At 46.1% G+C, this 25,444-nt stretch overlaps 1 long non-coding RNA gene across 7 annotated transcripts in view; it reads left to right on the top strand.

The window, feature by feature from the left end:
- The window catches only part of LOC112547560 (uncharacterized), a 72,562-nt gene extending 47,800 nt beyond the window's left edge, over positions 1 to 24,762 (top strand). For 2 of the 7 annotated variants that reach the window (XR_012898400.2, XR_012898384.2), the window contains 4 exons: positions 12,787 to 12,930; positions 14,213 to 14,404; positions 15,262 to 21,555; positions 22,996 to 24,762. This is a non-coding gene — a long non-coding RNA (uncharacterized LOC112547560). The remainder of the gene's footprint in view (positions 1 to 12,786; positions 12,931 to 14,212; positions 14,405 to 15,261; positions 21,556 to 22,995) is intronic. The other 5 variants (XR_012898415.2, XR_012898390.2, XR_012898387.2 and 2 more) reach the window with 5 other exon arrangements.
- The last annotated feature ends 682 nt before the right edge of the window (positions 24,763 to 25,444 follow it).

Genomic DNA, 25,444 nt, shown 5'->3' with positions numbered 1-25,444 from the left:
GTGAAAACTATACAGTCATTACAGTTTTTACAGTCCACGGAACACCCATCAATCTCACTGGGTTAAGCGCTCTGTTACTCATATTACCCCAATTGCCCAATCAGGCTTTGTATATGGAAAACACAAAGAGCATAGGCACCGACTTACTTTCAAAAGTGCTGGGGGAAGGGGAAAGATGCTCAACATCCTGGCTCTGACCCACGCCCCGGCCCTGCTCAACCAAAGCCTCACCTGTCTCCTCTCTTCCTGCCCCTGCACCACCCGCATCTTGCCTTTCCCCACACAGTTCTGCCCCCTATCCTAAGTGTGCCATGTCCTCGTTCTTTCCTCCCCCAGCCTCCTGAATGCTGCTAAGCAGCTAATGGCAGCGGGCAGGAGGTGGGGGGAAGGAGGAGGCACTGATCTGGGGGGCCCACCAATATGCAGGCAGCACTGGGAGTGGGGGGAAACTGGTAAAGAGGCTGCCAGTGGATGCTAACTACCCAACAATTTTTCCTCTGGGTGCTCCAGCTCCAAAGCATCTAGGGAGTCAGCACCTATGCCAGGCACAGGGGCAATCTGGCTGCATGCTTATATAATACCTTATAAATCATTGTGTGTAGTAAGTAATTAAAATGATATCTCGCATTTGTGCACCATATCCAATTCTCAAAGCGCTTAGCAGAAGTTAGCTAATGAATCCTCACAACACACCCATGGGACAGATATTATCCCCGCTGTATAGATGAAGAAATGGCAGCAAGTTGGTTCAGTGACTTGCCAAAAGCCACCCAGAAAGTTAGTGCCAGAACGGAACTTAAAGTTCAGAAATCTGATGTCCACCTCTCGTGTGCTCACACACACACACCCCCTCCCCTGCACAGTTGGTTGTGTCTGTTGTCTTTAAATAGTCCTAGTTCTGGTATCAGGCCATACCCCCAGGACTTTCTCTCTGGAGGCAATGGTTTCCCCTCTTTGTCCCTGCAGGCCCCAGCTCTCTAGCTGCACCTCTTGACAGCTCAGGTATACGTAGGCTACTTCTGCACTGCAGCCTTCTTGCGCAAGAACCATTTTGTGCAAGAGTTCTTGTACAAAAGATCTTCCACAAGAGTGCGTCCACACTGGCATGTGCTTTTGCACAAGAGATGTGCTTTTGCGCAAGAGCGTCCATGGCAGTGTGGACGCTTTCTTGCTCAAGAAATCTCTGATGGCCATTTTAGCCATAGGGCTTTCTTGCACAAGAAACCCCTGTTGCCTGTCTACACTGCCTTCTTGTGGAAGAGCTCTTGCGCAAGAGGGCTTATTCCCAGTGGAGAAAGGAATAACTCTTGTGCAAGAAGCCCTGTTTTCTGATGCTTCACTGTAAATTTACTTGCGCAAGAACATGCGTGTGCAGTGTAGACGCTCTGCAAGTTTTTGCGCAAGAACAAGTGTTCTTGCGCAAAAAGCCTGCAGTGTAGACATAGCCTTATGGTAGCTTATTGCTGTTCAATTGTAGGCCCAATTCCCCTTTGCCCTGTGGGGATCGGGAGGACCTGGGCTTGTTTACTACTCCAGGTCCCAACCCACGAACCCTAAGCAGCAACATGCTATCATGTCCCTTTAGCAAAATTGCTTTCAGTTCCCCAAGCCACTTTTCCATGGCCTAAGCTTCACCAACACTTCAACTTAGCACAGGACCCTTCTAATTTCAGGCCCAGCAGACAGCCAGGAGTTCTTCATTCCCCCATTCCTACTAAGCACTGAGACGTGCATTGTGCTGCAGTGCTCTTTGGCTAGCTAGTTTCTTTAGCTCCAACAAGGAACTGCTCTCACTGTGGCTCCTTTTTATAGGACCTACCTGGGCCCTATAGGTTGTGAAACCTCACACAACCAATAGTCAACAGTAGAACTCCTATCCAGTGGATGTTGTGACGTGCAAGACTATAACAGGGTTCAAAAAAGAACTAGATACATTCATGGAGGACAGGTCCATCAATGGCTATTAGGCAGGATGAGCAGGAATAGTGTCCATAGCCTCTTTGCCAGAAGCTGGGAATGAGCAATGGGATGGATCACCTGCTCATTATCTGTTCTGTTCCTTCCCTCTGGGGCATCTGGCATTGGCCATTGTTAGAAGACAGGATACTGGGCTAGATGGACCTTTGGTCTGACCCAGTATGGCCGTTCTTGTGTTCTTATGTTCCGTTTTCTGTGATGTGCTGCTTCCTCTGCAACCACTCCAGCCCATTTGGAGGAGCTCTCCACTGCTTTCCTGAGATGACCCTGAGGTCTCCAGCAGGGCCTCTTTGGGCCTACTCCACCCCATCACACCAGCACTTTAGACCATGTTTTCTTTCAGCTAACTCACTAGAGCTTCCTATGAACTTACAAACTAGCTTTCACACACTAGATCCTTACTAAGTTTACACAACAAGAAACCAGTATGTGTGGTACATAAGAAACCATCAAACATCTGAGTTTCTTGAGGGACAGGCAGATTTAAGACAGGTTGCCTCTCCTGATGCCTTTTGTAAGAGTTCATTTGAATGGAAGTTCAGTGAGACAGTAATGGAAAGTAAATATTCTTCATTCTTTAACACCCTGTTTATCTGGAATACCAATATTGTGCGGTCTGAAGAACACAGAGCAATAGTGTAAATTCAGATCTGGGAAGTAGTCTGCCATCTGTTCTCATTGTGACTTTCACAGAGTTAGAGATGTGAGGAATACATATGTAACTAGATCTAATTACCTTGTGGGAAATTATCAGCTGGAAGAAATTTGAACTCAAATTCACTTTTCTTGAATTCTGTTTGTTTCCCTTTTTGGACTTCACTCAGCTTGGACAGTGACAGTAGTCTGCTCTGTTTCTAGTCATTGTCATTTCCAGGTATTCATACTGCTCACTTCCCTACACTTCGGGAGATTTTATCTATTTACAGTATTGCAATGACAGAATTACAATCTCAGCCATTTCAAAATCATAAAACAATCTTCTCCCTCCTCAAATATGACAAAATTGACTTAAAATCCTTATTAAAATGATAACATTTGGGTTCACTTTATGGCGGGGGGAGGGAAGTTAAGATGTCTGGGAGGGATGGAGGGTGCAGGAGGGGGCCGAGGACTGAAGCACTTACCTGGCACAGCTCCTATTTGGTGGGAGAGCACAGGTGATTCTGGATGGGGCAATAGAGGTGGAGCCTGCAGGCAGGTGCTGCAAGTGGCGATGCATGCGACTCCAGTGCGGGGGATGGGGGGCAGCAGCACGCAGAGCTGCTCTCCCTTCTCCACCAGGAGGAGCTGCAACAAGCAGGAGCTTTAGGGGTGGCATCCCAGAGCCCTTGTCATAGCATGGGGCCATGGGTTGCACCTGCAGCCCCTAAAGCCCCTTTCATAATCCGGCCCTGTGCAGAGGAACATGGGGAGGCACAGTGGGGCTCTGGCCAGCCCTCTCGGATGGCAGTGAAGTGCTTCCTCTACCTCCCCACCCCCTGCCACATCCCAATTCCCAGCCCTGCACGTGGCCCAGTCCCCAGCCTCCACACAGCTCCATTCTTGGCCCGGCCCTGACACTAGGGGCAAGGTCAGGAGCGGAGTCACACCTGGCTGTGACTTCTTATTTTGCTGATGCAAGGTCCTGAGGTATCAAACTAGAAATGGACCCCAAACAAAACCCTTAATCCAAACACTAGCAGAATGTGGGGCAATTTGAGTCTGACCTGAACCTTGAGGCCTGAGATGTACAAAGGATTCTAACATCTAGAGAAAGAATGAGGAAGAGAATAACAGAATAATCTAACACTTGACTGTGACACTGCTCCCACCCCCAAACGCACAGCCAGCTGCGGCACCAGACTCAGCCCCCACTTACTCCTAGTCGCATCCCCCACTTGTCCCTGGAGTTGCTCCAGAGTGCCAGGGGGAAGAGCACAGACAAGGGAAAGGGAGTACTACCTTAAAAAGTTTGGGGTCCAGGGACCACTGCTTTAATCTCTGATGCAGGAGGCACATCTTCTGTGTGACATGCTTTTCTTTCTCTCTTGTACACAGCCATTAACTAAGCTTGTTGACTCCTGAAAGGAATGAATTGATGCTGAGAATTTTGAGCTCCTGTTCTTATTTTTAACCTGGTGGATGTTTTATTTGCTAGAGATGGGATAACCGCCCAATTTGATGAAAGGAGTCTGGTTTAGATCTCTTTTTTTTTCCCTCCCCTTACATATCTGATTGAAATTCACCGGTATGTTTATGAGATCTTTATTAAGACAGACCAAATTTATTTTTTATTTGCTTTAAATTGTTTATGACCTTTTTATAATGCACTGTAGCCTCAGCACTGGGTTTTCTGTTTTCTGCCTGGTGATGAAGCAGGATGTGTTAAAAAGTACATTAACATTCTATTCTGTGCACACTCTGGGCTATTTATAAAATGAGAATTGTAAGGAGGAGCAACAGATGGACATGGAATAGATTAGTTATACGCAAATCTCATTCTCATCTGATAATTTTATTCCAGTCCAGATTGATAGTAATTAAAGCTCAGTGCCCTTAGACTGCGAGGTGGCCTACGCTGGCCAGAGTTCCAAAAGAGCTACTTAGGCAACTACAATAAAGTTTGGATTTTCAAGAACTGAGAATCTTACAGAGCTCTTCTGAAAATCTGGCCTTGTATTTTGGTGTCTGAATAGGAGCTGAGTTCTTTCATGCAGTGAGTAGGTGGTACCGTCCAGTTACTAGTGGAGATTAATCTATTGTAGTCTCTAAGGCTGTGTCTAGACTACATGCCTCTGTCGTCAGAGCCATGTAGATTAGACACATAGGCAAAGGCAAATGAAGCCGCGATTTAAATGATCGCAGCTTCATTTAAATTTACATGGCTGCCGCGCTGAGCCGACAAACAGCTGATCAGCTGTTTGTCTGCTCAGCGCGCTAGTCTGGACGCTACCCTGCCGACATCAAAGCCCTTTGTCGGCAGCCCCGTTATTCCTCGTGGGATGAGGTTTACCGGGGCTGCCGACAAAAGGGCTTTGATGTTGGCAGGGGAGCGTACAGACTAGTGCACTGAGCGGACAAACAGCTGATCAGCTGTTTGTCGGCTCAGCGTGGCAGCCATGTAAATTTAAATGAAGCCGCGATCATTTAAATCGCGGCTTCATTTGCCTTTGCCAAAACAACAAATCTACATGGCTCCGTCGACGGAGCCATGTAGTTTAGACATACCCTAACTGGTGGACAGACACTGAAGTAAATTTACCCATAGCAGACTGATGAGTGGACGTTCAATGGTACGTATGTTCTGGATATTATCCTAGCTGTTAATTGAATGGAACACTTGCCTGCATACAGCAGCTTCACTGGGAAAATAATACTTATTTCAAAACGACTCCATCTGGCTAGGCTGGTAGGAGTTGTGCTGTGTTAAGCTTCTCTCAAAAGAAAATTGCTCATTGCATAATCTTGCATCCTAGCCAGTAACCTCAGCAAAACGGTCAAAAACTGACAGGGCCTGGAGTTTGAGTTTCCCTCTCACAGTTCAGCCTAGCCCAACAGATCAGGGCTGAGATGAACAGGTGATAAAATGTGGGCAATGCTTGTCGGGCTTGCTAATATTTCCTTCTATGTGAAAAACAAGATTTCTATGCTCAGTGTTTTGTAAATCTGAGACCTCTCCCTCCCACACTCAAATCAGTATAAAAGGAAGCATGTTCTACTGGCCATAGATGTATGGCTACATAAGGTTCTCAAGTTAACTAATTTTGATTGACAAATCAGATCTACTTTAAAACAACAAAATAAATTTCATCGATATTGCTCTGATGTGTTTTCCCTTAAGTCTCCTGAATAACTAAACAACCGGATATGTCTGTGTGTATAAATGAAAACAGCCCCCAGATTTTTTTCCTCTCAATTCTGCACTTTGCCTTGCCATGGAATTTTGAGAGCAATGCAGCAAGGAGTAGAAATATAAAAAGGCTCTCTACTCAGGGAAAACACAAAGAGGAGTAGCACAGGATCCAGGATGTCTATCAAATTAGCTATCTTGGAGGTTAGGAGGAGGAGGGCACATATCCACAGGGCTTTGAAAAGAATAGGTTTGATTGCCTACTCACAGTGCTTTTATACCAGTGTGCTCTGTTGGCTTCAGTCATGTGAGTCCTGATTTACACCAGTGTAATGGGGAGAAGAATAGAGCCCATGTATTTAAATTTGAACTGAAGCAAGACATTACCCATATGACTACAGTGCAAAAAAACACCTGTGGCTGGCCTGGGCCAGCTGACTCAGACTCCTGGAGCTCAGGCTAAGGAGCTGTTTAATTGCAATGTAGACATTTGGGCTTGAGTGAAAGCCTGAGCTCTGGAACCCTCCGGCCTCCAGGCTGCAGCCCAAGTCTCAGTGTCTAGACTGCAATTAAACAGCCTCTAGTCTGAGTCAGCTGACATGGACCCTCACTAGAATTGGCAGCTGTCTAATCACACAACCCATACACCTGTGGTCACCAACCAGTAGATCGTGAACTACCGGTAGATCTCAGGGGCTCCAAGAGTAGCTCTTGAGCCCTCTCTGAACTGCGCACCTGCGCAGTACATTTACATTAGATTTCCTCATTTGAGGAGCAGCTACTCACTGAGCAACAACACAGGTGAGTAGCTGCAAGGAATGGTGGGAGCTGGGATGTCGGGAGGGCTGAAACACCCCAGCCAGCTGACTGTGGCTTTCACAGCTGGAACTAGGCACAGCCTCCCTGGGCTGAGCGCAGGGCAGCAGGGAAGAGAAGCAGCTGCTCAGCCAGCTGGCCATGGTGCTAAGCCAGGGTGCACCACGCTCCACATGGGCTGGTGCAGAGGAGAAGCTGCCTGGCCTGCTGGCTGTGGCGTTCAGCTCAGAGGAGGCTGAACCGTGCTCCAGCTGATTGGGCGGCTTCCCCTCTGCGCCTGCCCACGTGGAGCTTGGTGGCACCCTGGCTGAGCACCATGGCCAGCTGGCCGGGCAGCCACTTTTCTTCGCTCCAGCCCGGCAGCCCTGTGGTCAGTCTGGAGGGAGTGCGGGTCGGAGGCTTCCCTCCGTGGCTGGTGTAGGAAACTCCCTGCCCCCAACCTTGTTCCCTCTCCTCTGCCCCAAACTTGTCCCCCGCCCTCCTGGCCCCCTGTTCCCTCTCCCTTGCCCCCCGACCCCGCTGCAGAAACCTGCCCCCCTCCCCTGCAGAAACTTGTCCCCTGGAACCTTGCCCCCCCTGCAGAAACCAGTTCCTTCTGGCACCCTGTCTCCTACTACAGAAACCTGTCCCCCTGCTCCCCTCTGCAGAAACCTGTCCCCCCCGGCACCCTGTCCCCTGCTGCAGAAACCTGTCCTGGCACCCTGTTCCCTGCTCCAGAACCCACTAGCACTCCTCCCCAGTACTGTGACCCCTGCTCCCAAATGACTTTTCTATGGGTCAGTGACCCCTGACTCAAGGCAGGTTCCCTGCCATTCTCATAAATAAAGACAATGCAGAAACTTTTTGTGTTTAACATAGTATTCTATTTAAAAATGAAGCCTGGCCAACAAACCCCCAGTTGGGGCCAAGCCCCCATCTGGCCACAACCACTCCTGCACTCCCTCTTCCCCAGATCTGAGCCTATCAAACACTGGAACCTCATGCCCTCAGCCCCTCACATACCCCAACCCAAATTCCTGCACCCTCACATCCACAAGCCTGTGGCTTGCTTAGTATCCCAACACTGCCCAGCCTGGAGCCCCCTCCCCGACCCAGTGTCCCCTTCTCCACCTCCTCCTGCATCCAGATTTCCTCCCAGAGCTTGCACCTCTCACCCCTTCCCACACCCAAATCCCTCATTCCCACCCCAGAGCCTACACATCCTGTCTCAACACAGCAAGGATCCAGCTAGACTGCAGGAGTTTTTCAGAATTCTGGAGATATCCCAGAAAAACTCTTCTGCATCCAGGGTTGCGTTTGTTCTTCCGCTTTTTTAGTAGAAGAGCAAACAGGCTCTTTTGGTCATCCCTCTATTCCTCTTTCCAGAAGGAATAAGGTGGCTTCCAAAAGAAGGGGTTTTTTCTGACATTTGGTCCAGTGTAGACAGGCCAAATGTTGGAAAAACCTCTTCCTACAGAAGAATAAAAAAAATAAAATAAGCAGCAGTATAAGGATTGGGGATAGCAAGTGATGGAAAGGAGGAGAACAGAGAGGGCGGGGAGGTAGATCTTGGCTTGGTCTGTCATTTAAAAAGTGATCTTGGGTGTAAAAAGGTTGGAGACCACTGCCATACACCCTTGCCCCACCCCAACCTTCCCCTCCCTTCAGGTCCCACCCCTGCCCTGTCCCTGCCAGCACTTGTACCGCTCTCTTCCACCTGCACCTCTTGCCTGCTCCCCTCAGGCTGCAGGTGAGCTTTTGGTTGTATGTGCGGATGTTCCTAAGTCAGATGTTTGTAACTCGAGGAGTGCCTGTAATTATACAATACACAGGGCCTTTAAAAACTGGAGACTGGGGCAGGAGAAACCTGGAAAAGGAGAGATCATTTCTGTCCTTTAACACCCATCCCTGGGTGTGTCTACACAGCGCCATAAACTTGAAATAAGAAACGCAATTTGCATAGCTTCTTTCGAGTCTATTTCAAAGTAGGCTATTTCAAAATGTGGTGCTATCTGCACAGCACCAGATTTCTAAATAAAGCGCTATTTCAAGCCACCACTTACACCTCGTACAAAGAGATATACAGGGATGGCGAAATAGCACGTCTGCTATATTTTGAAATAGTGGACGCGTTCAAAAGACGTAGGATAGCTATTTCTGGATACCTGTGGTATCCCAAAATAACTTTGCTGTGTAGACATACCCTCTGGCTACGTCTACACTGGCCCCTTTTCCGAAAGGGGCATGTTAATTTCACAGGTCGTAATAGGGAAATCCGCGGGGGATTTAAATATCCCCCACGGCATTTAAATAAAAATGTCCGCCGCTTTTTTCCAGCTTTTAGAAAAGCCGGAAAAGAGCGTCTACACTGGCCCCGAACCTCCAGAAAAAAAGCCCTTTTCCGGAGGATCTTATTCCTACTCCGGCTTTTTTTCCGGAGGATCGGGGCCAGTGTAGACGCTCTTTTCTGGCTTTTCTAAAAGCCGGAAAAAAGCGGCGGACATTTTTATTTAAATGCCGCGGGGGATATTTAAATCCCCCGCGGATTTCCCTATTACGACCTGTGAAATTAACATGCCCCTTTCGGAAAAGGGGCCAGTGTAGACGAGCCCTCTATGTTCTCAGACTTTACAATTGTGATGCGACATCATTGGAGTTGGTCCACAATGTTTAATTGCAATTCCAACTAGCTCTGTAAAGATTTGCATGATACAGCAGGTCATTGGCAATAATGTTCTGCATTTGCATTGCTCTTTGCCGCTAAGCTATGGTGAGCATTTTCCAGGATTAACTTTGCTCTGCTTCTCAATTGGTTTTGATGGGTTTAGCAAGGAGACTTTTTCTTAGCCAGTGTGGAGAAGCTAATGCGCTTAGTTCTCAAGCTTTTTAACAAGTGCATAAGGCAGTTCCTTCTCTCCTGTTTTTGCCACAGAGGGGATGTAGCTAGTGGAAAACCCACTTGATGCAGTTTGAAATCTATTAGAGGAAAGCTATATCACTTCTCTCCAGTCCCCACATGCACAATCTGCATGTCTGTGGCTGGGCATCTGTGGGTAAAGCAAGGGGAGTTAGGCTCAAGGTAGCCCCAGTTCCAGCAAGCCTAAAGGGGAATACCCAGGATGGGAGTCAGCAGGGCTTAAATTCTCATTAAGTATTTCCCAGAGCCCCTCATTTGGGACTCCAGGTTTCAGCTGCAGGGTGGAGAGTCTTGCAGCTTCAGCCATATGGGGCATTTCACAGTAAATGGCTGCAGCCCTGTGGGTTTGAAAATATTCACTAGAGCACTGCTGTGGACTGGTCCAGCTGAATTTAAGCCCTGAGCAACAGTGTCTGAATGGTGAGCAGGTTAACAAGAAAACTCACGAGTTAATTTCTGGTGAAGAGATTTGCTCTATAAGGACAAAACTTCATTCCTTCCCTTGCCAAATCATTACTCAAAGTCTACTAGGAAAAACTCTTCCACTTCACAAAAGTATCTTCACCCTTCTTCTCCACCAAGGCATACAAAATACAGTAATTCCTCATTGTAACACTATAGATATGTTTCAGAAAATGATTGTGTTAAGTGAAAATGTGTTATGTGGGGTCAATTTTCCCATTGAAAATAATGGAAAAGGTGGGGATTGCATTTCAAGCAGTGGTGTCTGTTGGGACCAGGACATACAGTTGGGGGAGAAAGGGGACTGGGTTACAGCAGGGAGGGGAGGTGTTTGGCTCTGGGGAAGGGAAGAGGAGGAGAGGGGAGGGGGATTGTGTTGGGAGTATGCCCATGTGACGGGTCTGCCGGGACCTGCACTGTGTCCGGAAAGGGGGGGTCGCCGGGGAATAGTGCAGCGAGTGGCGAACCCTCCGCTGCTTTGCAGGGAGGCAGGGGAAGCCCCGCACAGCCGCCAGCAATGGCCAGCTGGGGAAATTATGTTATTCCAGGGACGGTCATGTAATTCAAAAAATGTTCCCTAAAAAAAAAAATTGTGCTATCGCGAAAACTTGTTAAGCGGGCATGTGTTAAATGAGGAATTAATGTAAAACTCAATCTATACTCTAAGGCTACGTCTAGACTACAGGCTTCTTCGGAAGAAGGTTTTTTCGGAAGAGATCTTCCGAAAGAGAGGGTCCACACTGCAAAAGTGCATCAAAAAAGTGATCTGCTTTTTTGAAAGAGAGCGTCCAGACTGAATGGACACTCTCTCGCATGTAAACTATGATTGCTATGGACAGAATAGCCACCAGGGCACCTGTGCTTTTTCCTCTTCTTCTGAAAGAACTCCCTCTTCCCCGTCCACACATGCCTTTTTGTGAAAGAGTTCTTTCATAAAAAGGCTTCTTCCTCGTAGAATGAGGATTACCAATGCCAGAAAAACCCCTGCGTTCTTTTGATTTTCTTGCGGAAGAACGCAATTGCAATGTGGACATTCCTCAAGTTTTGTTGGAAAAACGGCTGTTTTTTTGACAAAGCTCTGTAGTGTATATATAACCTTAGAGTATGTCTACAGCAGTGGTGCCCAGCCTTTCTCTGCCATGGCACATCTTGAGCTCTAAAGGCTCTTTTCTCTGCCCCCAACTGGTGGCAGTAGGGGGGAAGGCTTGGGACAGAGGAGCCAATCTGTTGTTCTTACAGGAGGGGCGGAGGGAAGAGAGGGACGTTGGGCTTTGATGGGTTGCTCCACCCCTGGAGGAGGTGGGGAAGTGAGGCAGATGGCCAATCAGAAGGCAGCATCCCTCCTTGCTCTCACATGCACTTTTCCAAATAATTCTGCCATACACCAGTTCCGGCCTGATGACACACTATTTGGAAACCCCTGGTCTACAATACAGGCTCTGTTCCAGCATAGCTATACTGGCATAGCCCCATAGTGTAGTCACAACCTACATCACCATGTTTTCAATTGATGGCAAAACATTACCTTCCCAAAGCACATTAGAGACATGGAGAAAAGACCTCTTCCATCAATATAGCTGTTTCTAACCTCAGAGTCATATCAGCAAAGCTATGTGCATGAGGAGTGTGGTTTTTCATACCCCTGACCTATATAGCTATGCCAAGATACCTTTCAAGTGTAGACCAAGCTTCAGGTGAAGCACTTCAGTGAAGCAAAAATAATTACCACCTCTCTGTCTTCCCCCATTGATGTTTCTACTGAATGCAAGGCTGCCAGCAGAGAGAACAAAAGAGGCAACTGCCCCGGGGCCCACCAGTATAAAGGGGCCCAGGCTCTCAGCTGCTGCTGCTATTGTGTCCATTAAATCATTGCCAGAGCTCTGGATGGTGGGCTCTAGGAGGTGCAAAAGGGCTGGTTGGGGGAGGCTATCCTCTGTCTCCTCCCTTCTGCCTGAGGACCCTCCCCTCTCCCAAAGGCCCCACCTCTTCAGGAGTACAGATCCAGACCCCCCGATCTTTCCCAGGGTCCTGGTAAGCCTGTCAGCCACCCTGGCTGAATGCAACAGAACTAGATTGCTACATTGACTGTCACTTTAATGGTTTGAATGGAGTGTGCCACCTGCATCTGAGAACCTCAGTGGGTATAAATAAGAGGTGGTTTTTGTTTTCCCAGCTCTTGGTGAGTCTGAGTTTGGCATCACAAAGTCACAGTTTGGACTCAGGTCTTGTTTTGTCCAATCACACTAGTCAGGCAGCAGGTGAAACGTTCAGATAATTATTTCATTTTATGACCGGGCACTACATTTACTTTAAAAAAAAAATCCCCTTTTTACAAATCAGCTTTCAAGATCAAGACACACTCTCTTTATATATTGCCTACATCTATTTCTAAAGCTAAAGTTAATCCGCTAGAAAGCAGAGAATGAAACCCAGCCCAAAATTAAATATAAGCAATGGTCCTCACTGCTCACATGTGTGAATGGCACGCATAGATTATGATTAACACATGCTGTTCTCCTTTCAGTCTGTGCAAAAGTGTCCTGTTACAAAGGGTGGTCAGCTTCACAGCACTGTAATGAAATTATGAACAGTGCATGGGTTTCTTCCAGCCCAGAATTTCTGAGATGCTCACTAGGACAATGAAACAATAAGAATAAGATAAAGGATCTGTGACGGGGTGCCTCCGCCCCGCACTATAAATGGACCTATGGGCAGGGCCCAGGTGGCTGAGAGGGTCCAGCTGGCAGAGAGGGCCCTCCCCCATGGTTTTGCTGGGCATGCTCACTGGTGAACTGCATTATAAAAGGTCCTGAGCCGGCTCACTTGGGGCTGATAGCCGAGGGGGAAGGACCGGCAAGGCCAGCTCCTGACCCAGAGGAGTCCATGCAGCTGGAACCAACGCTACAACCCCATCCGCCGCACCAACCCCAGACCTGGAGACCATGGAGAGGTATGACCGCAGGGGAACAGTGGGGAGATAGGAAGCAGCCCAGGGCAGGGAATAACAGGGCCCCGAGTTCTCAGTGGGTTGAGGGGAGTCACTGCCAATAGGGCCCTGGGATGGGACCCGGTGGAGTGGGAGGGCCCAGGTCCCGTATCCTCATCCCTGTGGCACCCCCAAGCCCAAGAGGACCCACAGGCTTAAGGACTAGGCCCAAGAGGGAGGACTCTTAAGACTGAGTCGCCGGGCCCAAAATGAGAGAGATCCTTACCAAGGGGTTGCACCCTTTGACAGGATCCAAATATATGACACTTCGAATGAATTCCTTGGATTTAGAGGTTGTTACTATAGTTATCTCTGCCCTGAGCTCAAGTTTCATAGAATTACAGAAATGTAGGGCTGGAAGGGACCTTGAGAAGTCATCATCTCCCGACCCTTGCACTGAGGCAGAACTAAGTAAACCTAAATTACCAGGACAGGTGTCTGTCCAACTCCTTCTTAACCCCCCCTAGGGATAGAGCTTCCACAACCTCCCTTGGAAGTCTATTCTAAAACCTAACTAACATTATAGGTAGAAAGAATTTCTAAATCTCCCTTGCTTCTTGTCCTATCATCAGTGGACCTGGAGAACAATTGATTGCAGTTCCCCTTATAAAAGTCCTCAATATAGTGGAAGACATTCATCAGGTTCCACTTCAGTCTGCTTTTCTCAAGACGCAACAGGCGCCCACTTTAACCTTTCCTCATAGGTCACATTTTCTAAAACTTTTATCATTTTTGTTGCTCTCCTCTGGACTTTCTCCAATTTGACTATATCTTTCCAGATGTGTGGTGCCCAGTATTGGACACAGTCATCCAACTGACACCTCACTAGTGCTGAGTATAGCAGGACAATTACTTCCTGGATCTTACATATAACACTACTGCTAATATACCCCAGAATTATATTAGTCCTTTATGCAACTGCATCATACCATTGTCTCATATTTAATTTGTGATTTGGCTTTCAACCTACAATCCTTTTAGTAGTACAACAACCAAACCAGTTTTTCAGTTGTGCACCCATCTTATAATAGTTTTATCTAGACCATGTTTCCATAGTTTGCTTAGAAGAATGTGATGTGGGATTGTGTCAAAAGTGTAATTAAACTCAAGCTATAATATGTCTGCTGCTTCCCCCCTATCCACGAGACCAGTAACCCTATTAAAGTTTACTAATCAGCCAGTGAGTTTTTGTTCTGGTGACTTGTAAATATTTCTAATTCTATCCTTCCCACATGGAATTTGCTAGCTTCTGCAATGCTGGATTGTGCCTCGAGAGGTCCTACCTTACGGACTACCACAATGAAAGTTAGCAGAGCCTTCTAACACCATTTCCCAGCAAGGAGCAAGCACCAACCAAAAGCCTTGAGCCACACATCAGAGAAGGGTCTCTGTGTGTTTGGTTGGTTGGGTGCGGTGTTTTTCTCTTAATAACCTGCAGGTGAGATATGGAGGAGTTCTGGAATAAAACTAAATAGCTGATAAGTCTTTTCATGATACTTTTTAACCTAGGTCTCAAAACACTTTACAGAGATTGGTATTATTCCGCCCATTTCACAGATGAAGTAACTGGGGCTGTTTTTCCAAAAAAGCTTCAATTATGTCCACATTGCAATCACGTTCTTTCAAAAAAAATTGAAAGAACAGAGGGTTTTTTCCAACAGTAGTAAACCTCTTTCTATAAGGAAGAATGCTTTTTCCGAAAGAGCTCTTTTGGAAAAAGGCATGTGTAGTCAGGAAAGAGGCAGTTTTTTTGAAAGAAGAGGCCTCCAGGAAAAAGCACAGGTGTCCTGGTGGCTACTCTGTCCACAGCAATCAGAACTTAAATGCAAGATAGCATCCAATGAATGTGGACACTATCTTTCGAAAAAGTACATCACTTTTTCATTGCACTTTTGCTGTTTAGATGCTGTCTTTCAAAAGAAGTTTTTCCAGAAGATCTCTTCCGGAAAAGCTTCTTCTGAAAGAAGCCTGCAGTCTAGACATAGCCTGGGCTACAGAAAGTCAGTGCATCAATAGCAGAGCTAGCAACTGAAGTCAGCTCTACTAACTGCCAAACTGATGTCCTGTTTACTAGATTATGTAGAAGTAGGCTGTTCCTGCATCATCTCCCTAGCATAGTTTCAAGTGAAATATTAAATTTATTTAGTGTTTACATTGTGGAAAATCTAGAATCAGGATCAGGCCCCCTTGTGTTAGATGCGAACAAATATATATGAAAATACATAAGTCACTTTCCTAAAGAGCTTACAATCCATGTAAATTTTGTACTAAAACTATTATTTTTCACATCTGCAGGTTCCTTATTAGCAGCAAGCAGAATCCATGGAACTGACATGCTAATCCAGATAGGTAAATGCATTTTATGGGTAAAGGTAGGTGTATTTCCATTCCAAAGGCATTCATTCTGCAATAGCAAAATTCATGAAATGATTTTTTTACTCTGATTTATTGACAGAATTTCTGCCTCACTTCAGCCTCCTGAATAGGAATAATAGGAAATATGTGGCTAGTAAATGTTTTAAAATCTCAAAATATTAAACATTGATGGAGTATCAGAAGTGGATATAGTCACATCTAGACATGACTGAAAATCCATTGAAGGATGGCTTGTAATGTTCCATCTATTTTTTCCATCCCCATGCAGAATGAATTTTATGTACACAGTGGCACATGCACCACCAGTAGAAACACATGCTGCTGGCTGTGGGCGCTCTGCTAATCAGCTGGGTGGTATTTCAGTCTTTCTTGGGTGGCCACCCAAGCACTCAGTTTATAGGGAACACTGGCTGGCTTGGTGCCATAGCAGCATGGGCTGATTCAGAATTATGGTTTAGAGGAAGAACAATCACATTAAATGTAAGTGAAACTCTCACCTCCCTATACTCTCTACACTCTACTATTTTAAAAAATATATATTATATATTTAATTTGACAGCAAAGTAATGGTGTGGTTATATAACCTTGCTATGGACCTAACAAAGCTAGGGAATAATGGCTTTGCATTTTTAGCTTTCCACTGACTCAGAGGTTTTGTGTTTGTTAAATCAGACCATCTCTTAGCGGTGATGGAATAACTAATGTAAACTAATTGAGTTTGGACCACTTAAGCAGATGGCTTTCCCCTCTTTGTGCTGTTGTTTGGTCAAACACAGTACAGTGTGCTGTCCTGTTCCCTAGGGATTAAGCATGTGTTTTTGCAAGTGCTAAATCAGTATCTAATTTTGGACGGGGGTTAAAACCATGTAAATAGTTAAACATGTGCCCAGCGTATTAAGGGGCCAGCTAAATGAATGCTGCAGGGGGGTTTCAGATTCATCTTTATTATTAAACATCTGTTAAATGCATTCACTGATCTGTCTGTATCTGAGCTAGAGATGTGCAGAGTATATTTAACATTATTTTTATTAATAATTTTTATTGCCTGTGTTTTTGATGGTAGTGAGGTGCCAACTTTGTGGTGACTTTCCCAAGAAGTGCTGAAATCCTGCTCTGCCCCATGCCCTAAATCATCCTGCCCCTTCTCCCAAGCCCCCATCTACCCTGCCTCTTCTTCCCCCTAATCATCTCCCTTCCCCCTAGAACTTCCCACACACTTCTGAACAGCTGATATCACAGTGGACAGGAGATGCTGGGGAGGAGGAAGAGGAGATGCTGGGGAGTGAGGAGGGTGGCTATCAGCAGGTGCTGAGCATTCACTATTTTTTTTTCTGTGGATGCTGTAGCACTTGGCATTACAGGGATTCCCGGCTGCAGAGCAACCTGTGTGGAGTCTGAGTCTGCTGCAAGAAGAGTGGCCCCTAGGGCTGTAGACACACATCTGGACCTAGGGCAATGCCACACCTCCATTGAAGCAGCAGTGGTCACATTGAAATGCCATTGACTCACTTTGAAGTGCTGAAGGGTATGATGGCAACAAGCCAGGAGCCTGCGGGGTCACTTTGAACTGGTTGGCTGCAGGCTGGCTGTGCTTCACAGATTGTAGGGCTACCACCTGAGCCTTTGCTCCTGTACATTTGAATATGAATCCCCTGGCCAAGACTCACTTTTGACTTTAACCTATGGGCTCAAGTCATGCTGTGAGGAAAAGCAGGTGCCCAATATGACCATAGATGGCTTTTCTTTCTGCTTTAGTCCAGGGCACCGTGTAGGAAAATAGCCATCTTATGGGATATCTGTACTGGTAACCAGCAGCAACCAAGCTCTGGATTCGTGGGAATTTTCATTTAGTTTGTTTTTATTCCTTAAAAGCAATCTAAGGGTATGTCTACACATCAACGTTAATTCGAAATAACAGCCGTTATTTCGAATTAACTTTCCTAGCATCTACACAGCCAAACTGCTATTTCAAAATTAATTCGAAATAGTGGAGCGCTTATTTCGAATTTGGTAAACCTCATTCTACGAGGAATAACGCCAAATTTGAAATATCTAATTTGAAATAAGCACTGTGTAGACGCTTATTTCGAAATAGGGGGTTTCCAGCCCTTCCCAGTTTCCTCTAGTGGCCACTCTGGCCCAAACCAGGAAAACTCCTCTCCTCTCCCCCAGTCCCAGAGCCCTTAAAGGGGTAGACTCTGGCCACAGTGCAGGTGCAGATCCAGGCCTGCCAGCAGTCGCTGCCCCTGACCCCGTGGCCTCACAATGAGCCAGGCAGCCAGTGCCAGCCAGCTGTCCACTGCCCAGTCCCCCAGCTCCCAGGAGCCAGACGGAGATGGCGGGCACCTTCCTGGACTAGTGCGGAGATCATGGACCTCATTGAGGTGGGGGGAGGCCTCCAACATCCATGATCTCCACACTAGATGGAGGAATGCAGCCGTCTATGGCTGGATAGTTGCCACCATGGCCACAAAAGGGCACATGCGCACCAAGGAGCAGGTGAGCATGAGAATAAAAGATTTACAGCAGGCGTATGCCAGGGCCACACGGGGCAGCTCCCCAAAAGGGACAGATACCTGCCCCTATTTTGGTGACCTGGACCACATCTTGTGGGGTGGGACGGTCCTTGCCACCCCGGGGGGCACCGATTCGGGAACAGAGGGCCCCTGACCAGGACGTGGAGGAGGAGCCACAGGAGTCGAGATGGAGGGTGCCACGCCGCCAGGACCACCGAGCCCTCCCAGCAGCAGAGTCATCAGGGTCATCCGGGGAGGCCACAACATGTGAGTGCCATCACTGTCCCCTTACCGGGGTAGTGGGGAGCGAGGAGAGAGACCAGGGACCTCGCATGGGCCTTGCTTACCATGGATCACGCAGCAACCTGTGCCCGTGCGAGCACGTGTCATGCCACCCCTGGGCAGGTGGCTCCAGCTGCGTGCCACACAGGGGCCTTGGCCTGATAGCCACACGCGTGTGTAAAGAGACATGACATGCTCCTAACCTCGGAGCGGGCCACAGCAGGACACCCTCCCTTCACATGCCCCCTCTACACAGAGGCAGGGGACATCTCCCCGCCACACACACACACCTCAGCCACACTATACACAGCACAGGGGCATGGGTGCAATCTCGGGGCAGCTCCCACTCCTGGGGATAGCCAGACATTCTGACCATGGCCTCTGTGCAAGCACGTCGGCTCGGACAGTGCAGGGCACAGTCATCCTCACCTCGCAGAGGCGGGGCTGAGCTTCACCCACTGTGTCCCCAGGGAGAACTGACCACTTCTCTTGTTTCTCCACAGCCGGACCAGCAGCACGTGCAGGGTGCACCACCCCGCCCAAGACATGCTCCCGCACCCGAGGGCTCCGCAGGACCACCCGAACACTGCAGGGGTACCGACAGCAGCACCTGGGGGCCCTGCGAGCCCTGAACTGCACCGTGGAGCACTGGGTACAAGAAGATCAGGAGTTTCAGCAGGAGCTGCTTACCCAGTGTCGTGCCATCTACCAGCACCTGCAGACCCTGGTGCAGAGCGTGCTGCCTCTTGCCGCTCCAGTGCCTGCTGCCTCCCCAGCTACTGCTCCTCCTCCCAATCCTCCTCCCTCCCGCTTCTCCCTCCACACCCTCTTCAACCTCCGCACCCTCCTCCTCATCCCCCCAGGGATGCCGAGGCCCCCGCACCCGCTGTGCTGGGAGACAGTTGGCCCAGTGAGACTCCCACCCCTGAGCCCTGATCTTCCCCTCCCACTTCTTCCCCTTGATTCCCCCTTCTAGCTCCCTCCTCCCAGGTTTCCCCCTCCCCTCTCCCACCTCCTTTCCCCAGTCTCCCCAGAGTTTCACCCCCCCCCACCAGTTTTGTTAAAGAGTTTGTATTTATGAAAAAACGTGTTTTTTATTTGACATCAGGCAGGGGGGTTGGGGTGAGGGTGGGAAAGTGGAAGGACATGCGGGAGGAATGAGGCACAAGCCCCCAGTGGGGCAGTCCAGGGAGGCTCTTAGTGCTCCTCAGGGTGGAAGTTCTCTCGCAGGGCCTCATGGATACTGACAGTCCCCCGATGGACCTCCTGAATGGCAGCCTGCAGAAAGTGCAGCCAGGCTGGTAGCAACGCATCCACAAGAAGCACCAGAGTGTCATGGGGCAGCTCTGGCTCCATGTTGCAGAGTGCTGTGGTATCCCGAGTGAAGACAACTAGACACCTCAGACACAAATGCTTTGCTGTCCCTCATCAAGGTAGGCAAGCAAGCAGGGACACCTGAGAACCTGGGGGAGAGGAGGAGGTGTCCCTTTAAGCACAGGTCTCAGATGGCAGCAGCCTCACACAGTAAGTTCTGACGTGATGCCCTGCCTGACCTGGTTCCGGACAGCCTTAAATGCGAATAGTGTCCACTCAGTGTGGATGTGGTATTTTGAAATACAAAATTCTATTTCGAACTGCGTTTTTTATGTAGACGTGTTATTTCGAAATATCTTATTTCGAATTAAGATATTTTAAAATAATGCGGTAGTGTAGATGTACCTGAAGAGAAGAGATTTTTACTGCATGCCTCTCAGCTTCAGCAATTCCCTTTCCTGATTTTCGAGCAATCTTTCACTTTCTCACACACCAAGAAGAAACCGATTATTTAAATGTAGTGAAGTATCTGATATAAAATGATGTAGTCCATGAAATTCCTCTCCTCATTCATCCCCTAGCTCCCATGTAGGACTGCCTTTCCAGCCTATATGGCACACAATAACTCAATGTTCCAAGGCCTTCCCAACAGATCACTGTGTATCGTCAGTATCTAAAGGTAACTGAAAAATGGGCTGCTTCAGCTTTACCCTCCAAATTCTTCTGTTTAAGTCAGACCTTGGATGTTATTTTGACAAAGGCTTCACAATGTTGATTTCCTTGTATTCGTAGCAAAGAAAGGAAAATGAGAGCAAGGTACACAAGGCACAACAATCTCAACAACTATTTGGAGAAATCCAGAACTTTGGAATCACAATAAGCATTAATTATGCAGAAGAGCAACAGGGACTAATGTTGGTTCAATTTTCAGTTTGTGCTAAAGCCCTACATTTTCCCCCCTGAAAGCAACAGAATGGTAACTGAAGGATGAATTTAACTTTCACTCTCCTCTCTACCATCCCCTCATATGTGCATTTTGAGTGGGATGCATACCACATATTTGTAGCTAAGAAATATTGTAAGTAGAATAGTCAAGTTGCTTTTAACAATGCACATTTATGTGCCATGGCTAAAAGTTCCTGGTAAATGGCCAGGTGCTCTGATTCACTGATGTAAGTTTGGAGTTCCTCTGAGTTTACACCAACACAACTGGGAAATAGAATGTTCCCATTGACCCCTTGCTGAAAGAGCCTGAAATGAATTTGAGGGTCTGAGGTCAGTCCCTGGTGGCTCTTAGTCAACAGTGTAAAAGTACCATATGTAGTTTGTCACAATTAATGTAGTCTTCGCTCAGCTGTGGCTGCAGAGCGAAAGTGACTCTGTTCATTTCAATGCCTAAGCAGATCTGCCTTTTCTGTTTAAAGGTCATTAAAACAGCAAGGAGGAGATCATGTGGCTGCTGTATGGGCTATAGCTGATTGTCAAAAGGGGGAGTTGATTTCCAGGATTCTAGATACCTTAAAACCATGAAATTAGAAACAGCCTTGTGTGTTCAGCGGAAGGAACAGGGTTCAGGCAAACAGTGGCATTCAAACCTTCCCTTCAAAGAATTTCTGTGAGGATTAATTAGCTGAAATCCTTTGTTTTTTATCTCTTCAGGGAAGTCCATTGAGAATTTATTGCTGGGCCACTAATGAATTTTTAAACTGCCAAAGAGTAATGTAAATAACTGCGATCCCCATCTGTTACACTACCATTATCAGGTCAAAATATATGCATACTATTGCTTCAAGTAAAGGGTACGTCCTGAGGTGGGCAAAGAGTGCTTATAGAAACCACGCATAGCACTGTGGATTAGAGCAATTAATTGGAACTCCTTAACTGCATCTGAAAGAGCTTCCATGCAAACAATTGGATGATGGTTGCAATATGGTGTCCAGGAGGAGAGGGTTTTTTTTTAAATGAGCACATAAGCATTTTTTTTCAGGTTCATTGTAGTAAGCATAGAAGGATGTTGCCTATTGATGTGTGTGGAAAGACAGCTGCTTGTGACAATGGGCTTTGTGGCAGGCTCTTACATGGCGGAATGTGCACACCCAATGTAAGTCCCAGGGTATAACTTAGCCATTGGCATTGCTTCATATGTGACCCCGTTTTGTTCCCCTGGCTCTATTACAGTATGTGAATACATTCTTTTATAACTGCTGCAGTACCCAATGAAGATGCACCTTAATGAGTTTTAATTACTAACTGGTATTAATCTACCCCTTAAACCCTTTATTTTTAATTATTACTGTTTTTTAGCCTTCATGGACCTTTTTGAAAAAAATGAATTCATGATGGGTGTGGTTTTAAGAAAACTTGTCTCCGATATTTTTCTTTTTAATTTATGGAGAGGAAAACAAAATGTTTCTGGTCTTGAATAGACAATCACCCTGAAAACAATTGCTTCTAAGACCAGTTGCAAGGATTGGCACACTAGGCAGAGTCAATGGAAAGTAGCCACGTTAGTGTGTAATTGAAAAAACTTTAAAAACAGTGAGTAGTCCTGCAGCACCTTAAAGACTAACAAAACATATAGATGGTATCATGAGCTTACCATGAAGAAGTGGGTTATGCCCACGGAGGCTCATGATACCATCTACATTTTTTGTTAGTCTCGATGGGTATGTCTACACTACCCTCCTAATTCGAACTAGGAGGGTAATGTAGGCATACCGCACTTGCAAATGAAGCCCGGGATTTGAATTTCCCGGGCTTTGAATTTCCCGGGCTTCATTTGAATTTCCCGGGCTTCATTCCACGAGGAGTACAGCTAGTTCGGATTAGGAAGCCTAATCCGAACTAGCTACTCCGTGCCGCGTGTAGCCGCGTGGCACGGGGTTCGAACTGCCGGCATTTAAAAATGGCACCGGCCGGCTTCATGCAAATTAAGCCCGGGAAATTCAAATCCCTGGCTTCATTTGCAAGTGCGGTATGCCTACATTACCCTCCTAGTTCGAATTAGGAGGGTAGTGTAGACATACCCTAAGGTGCTGCAGGATTACTCACTGTTTTTAAAGTTTTTTCAGTAACTTCAGTGGGCAAAGATCAGGCTCCAGAATTGTAAGATGCTCCCAAATCACCCCAGTGCCCTACTTCCCCCATTAATATTCTGTAATTGGCACGTGTTCTGTTAGCTTTTGAGGGCTAGCTTTGCAGAAAGACAGCCTTTAAAAAATTAAAATGCTAAGTAGTCTGGTCTACTATGTATCTGAGAGAGTTTGTTTGACTGTGAATGTGTCTGTCTGTTTTGGTTGTGCTAGGAAAATGGGATGTGCCTGAAATGAAATTGTTTCTCATAAAATGGAAAGGGAGAGCTCTGCTAGCAGGGACAGTTATACTGTATAATGACCACAAGGGGCAACAATGGGCCAGAATTGGGGACCAGAACAGCTATAAACCCATTGATACAGGAGAGGACAGGGGTGGGGAAAGGAATGGCTATCTACTGCATATTTGAAAGAGTTTGTTTGTGTGTGTCTGTCTGTCTGTTCCCCAGTTGGGAGACATGCATCCCTCCCCCTGCTGTGCCAGATGCATTGGCCATGGACAGCGCTTTTTACCTGGCTCCAGGTTGCTGCGGTGAGAGATGGTTGGAAATGTTCTCTTCCCCCAGGGCAGCCTGTATACTGAACCCCTCATCTGCACTCCCACCCCAGAGCAATGATTTAAATGAAGAAAAACAAAAATTATTTGAGTTAAGGATCTGCACAACACCGGGTAAATCTTCTAGTAATATATAAGCTTTACTGCACAAAAACTACAAATATAGTATCCTCTTCAACCAAGAGTGGGCAGAATTCATCCTTGGACTGAACATGACTGATGGAGTTCTGCAGTATGGTCCATACCTGCCTTCATCTTCAATGCCAAGATACAGAGACAGATATTTGGGTCTAATTGTGTCCATATGGTTTCTTATCATTTTGTTGCATAAAGAAAAAAGATACCCCACCACTGATGAGTAGATAAGAAATTCTGCAGAAGGCATTAGGGAACAACTTGAGAACAGTTTGGGTAACTCTGCCCTAAAATCTAGCACTTGATCTAATACTGGGTTATGAATCAGAATGAAATTCATACCACTTTTAATTATGGAAATGTATTCTAGATTCACTTGTACCGGGGTGCATGCTGGGAGGCTGCTGCTGCTTAGTTACTATTTGTAAGTTCACACTGTTTCATTTACAAGTGCTGTATCAGAATATATTTGCCCATGACCTGGATAAATCACAAACATCTCCTATCTAGATGGAGTGTTCTATGATTCCGTGCATCTGCTTCTGACAAATAAAATATGTCAGCTAAAACATTGAATTCAAATGTAATACCTTACAAACATTTAAAAACCCTTTAAATGAAGGACGTCACTTAATCGCTAGTGCCTCTGCTCCCCATCTGTAAAATGGAGACAATACTTCCCCTTTGCCATTGCTGCCTCATTTATTTATATTGTAGGATCTACAGGACAGGGACTGCCTTCCACTCTGTGTATATACCATGATGCCTAATACAATAGGGCCTTGATTTGAGTTGAGGTATGCAGGAGCTAAAGTAATAATAATGGTACTACTGTTTTAAATATGCAAAAATCTGCAACCAAAGGTAATTATGGTAATAGAACTTTACAGCTGAGATTTTAATCACACAGAAGCTAAGAAATTCATGTGTGTGGTTACCCAGTGTTGTAAATTGTCTGTCTCCTGGGTTAATAGAATTTTCTTTCTGTATGTTACATTAACACTAATAGCTTAGGTTCAAATTCTGCTCTTGGTTAGGCAGGCATGACTCCCTATTCACTCAGTGACACTGCACATGGTAATAAACACTACAAGGTGTTTTGTCAGCAGGATGAGGCCTTACTTTGCCAGCTGTAACTAGCTAAAAATTTTAAATGGGATTTTCTACTAGACAAGGGTGACTGGAAGCAAAAGTGAAACTGGTGACATTGTTGACATTGTCCACACTGATGAAATATGGGGAAAATGGCATCCATGTTAAAAATGACATTCATTTTTAATAATGTAAGATATTATCAGTAAAGCAAGGAAAAATTGTATTTAACATTATTTTTAACCATATAATAGCCTTTTAAAAAAAGTGGGGGAGGGACCTATGCATTAATTTACTTATGCAATCTACCATGGCTATCACTGAGTAAAGGTAAAATGCATATATGCATTTATTTGAATGTGTGAGCTAACAATTATGCTTCCAAATAAAGGCACCATCACCTTGAGAGTGCCAGAGCATTGATGCTCCATGACCCTGGCTTCATAATTGCTTATTTGCATGTTTAATCACAGATATGACTGGTGCAATTATTTCAGCTTAGACATCTGGATATATATATTCCATGCATATTTCAGATAGTATGGAAAATAATGTGTTGTAACTACACAATATTTTACTTTCACTCATTTATAATGTGTTTCACCCACTGTTTTTTGCATATTGTGCTTTGGGACATTCCTCACTGAATTCCATGTACTGCACCTGTCAAGTTTTAAATGTTTAAATGAGAAGGATTTTTCAGTATCTGAACACAAAGAAACATCTGACCATTTTTAACTAAGTGAGAAAATTGATTTCTAGTAGAATAGTTCGAAAATAACTAAACAGAGTTTAAGCAAACCTTCCAAAGAGATTCACTTCAGAGCACTGAACAAGCATGATACATTTCTATCCACAAGGCTGTCTGAGAGGAAAGGAACAGGACGGGGAAAATAGGAGTATAGAATGAAAAAGCCATTTTATCTGAAGTAATCAGTATAATTCTGAAAGTCACTTGTTAAAACCTTTTTGCTGATGTAGAGTCCAGAACACAAAACTAGTGAGTTACTCATCATCAGTTATAAATATTCAAATTGGAGACAGACTGAAGTCACAGACCTTCCATTCCAATCCAAATTTTAAACAACGTCTCTCACTTCCCTCCCCTCCCAACC

Source organism: Pelodiscus sinensis, chromosome 1, assembly GCF_052426305.1.
Source record: "Pelodiscus sinensis isolate ZL-2025 chromosome 1, ASM5242630v1, whole genome shotgun sequence".
NCBI lineage: Eukaryota > Metazoa > Chordata > Testudines > Trionychidae > Pelodiscus > Pelodiscus sinensis.
Note: the sequence above shows the minus strand (reverse complement) of the source record. Positions and strands in the feature narration are given on the sequence as shown.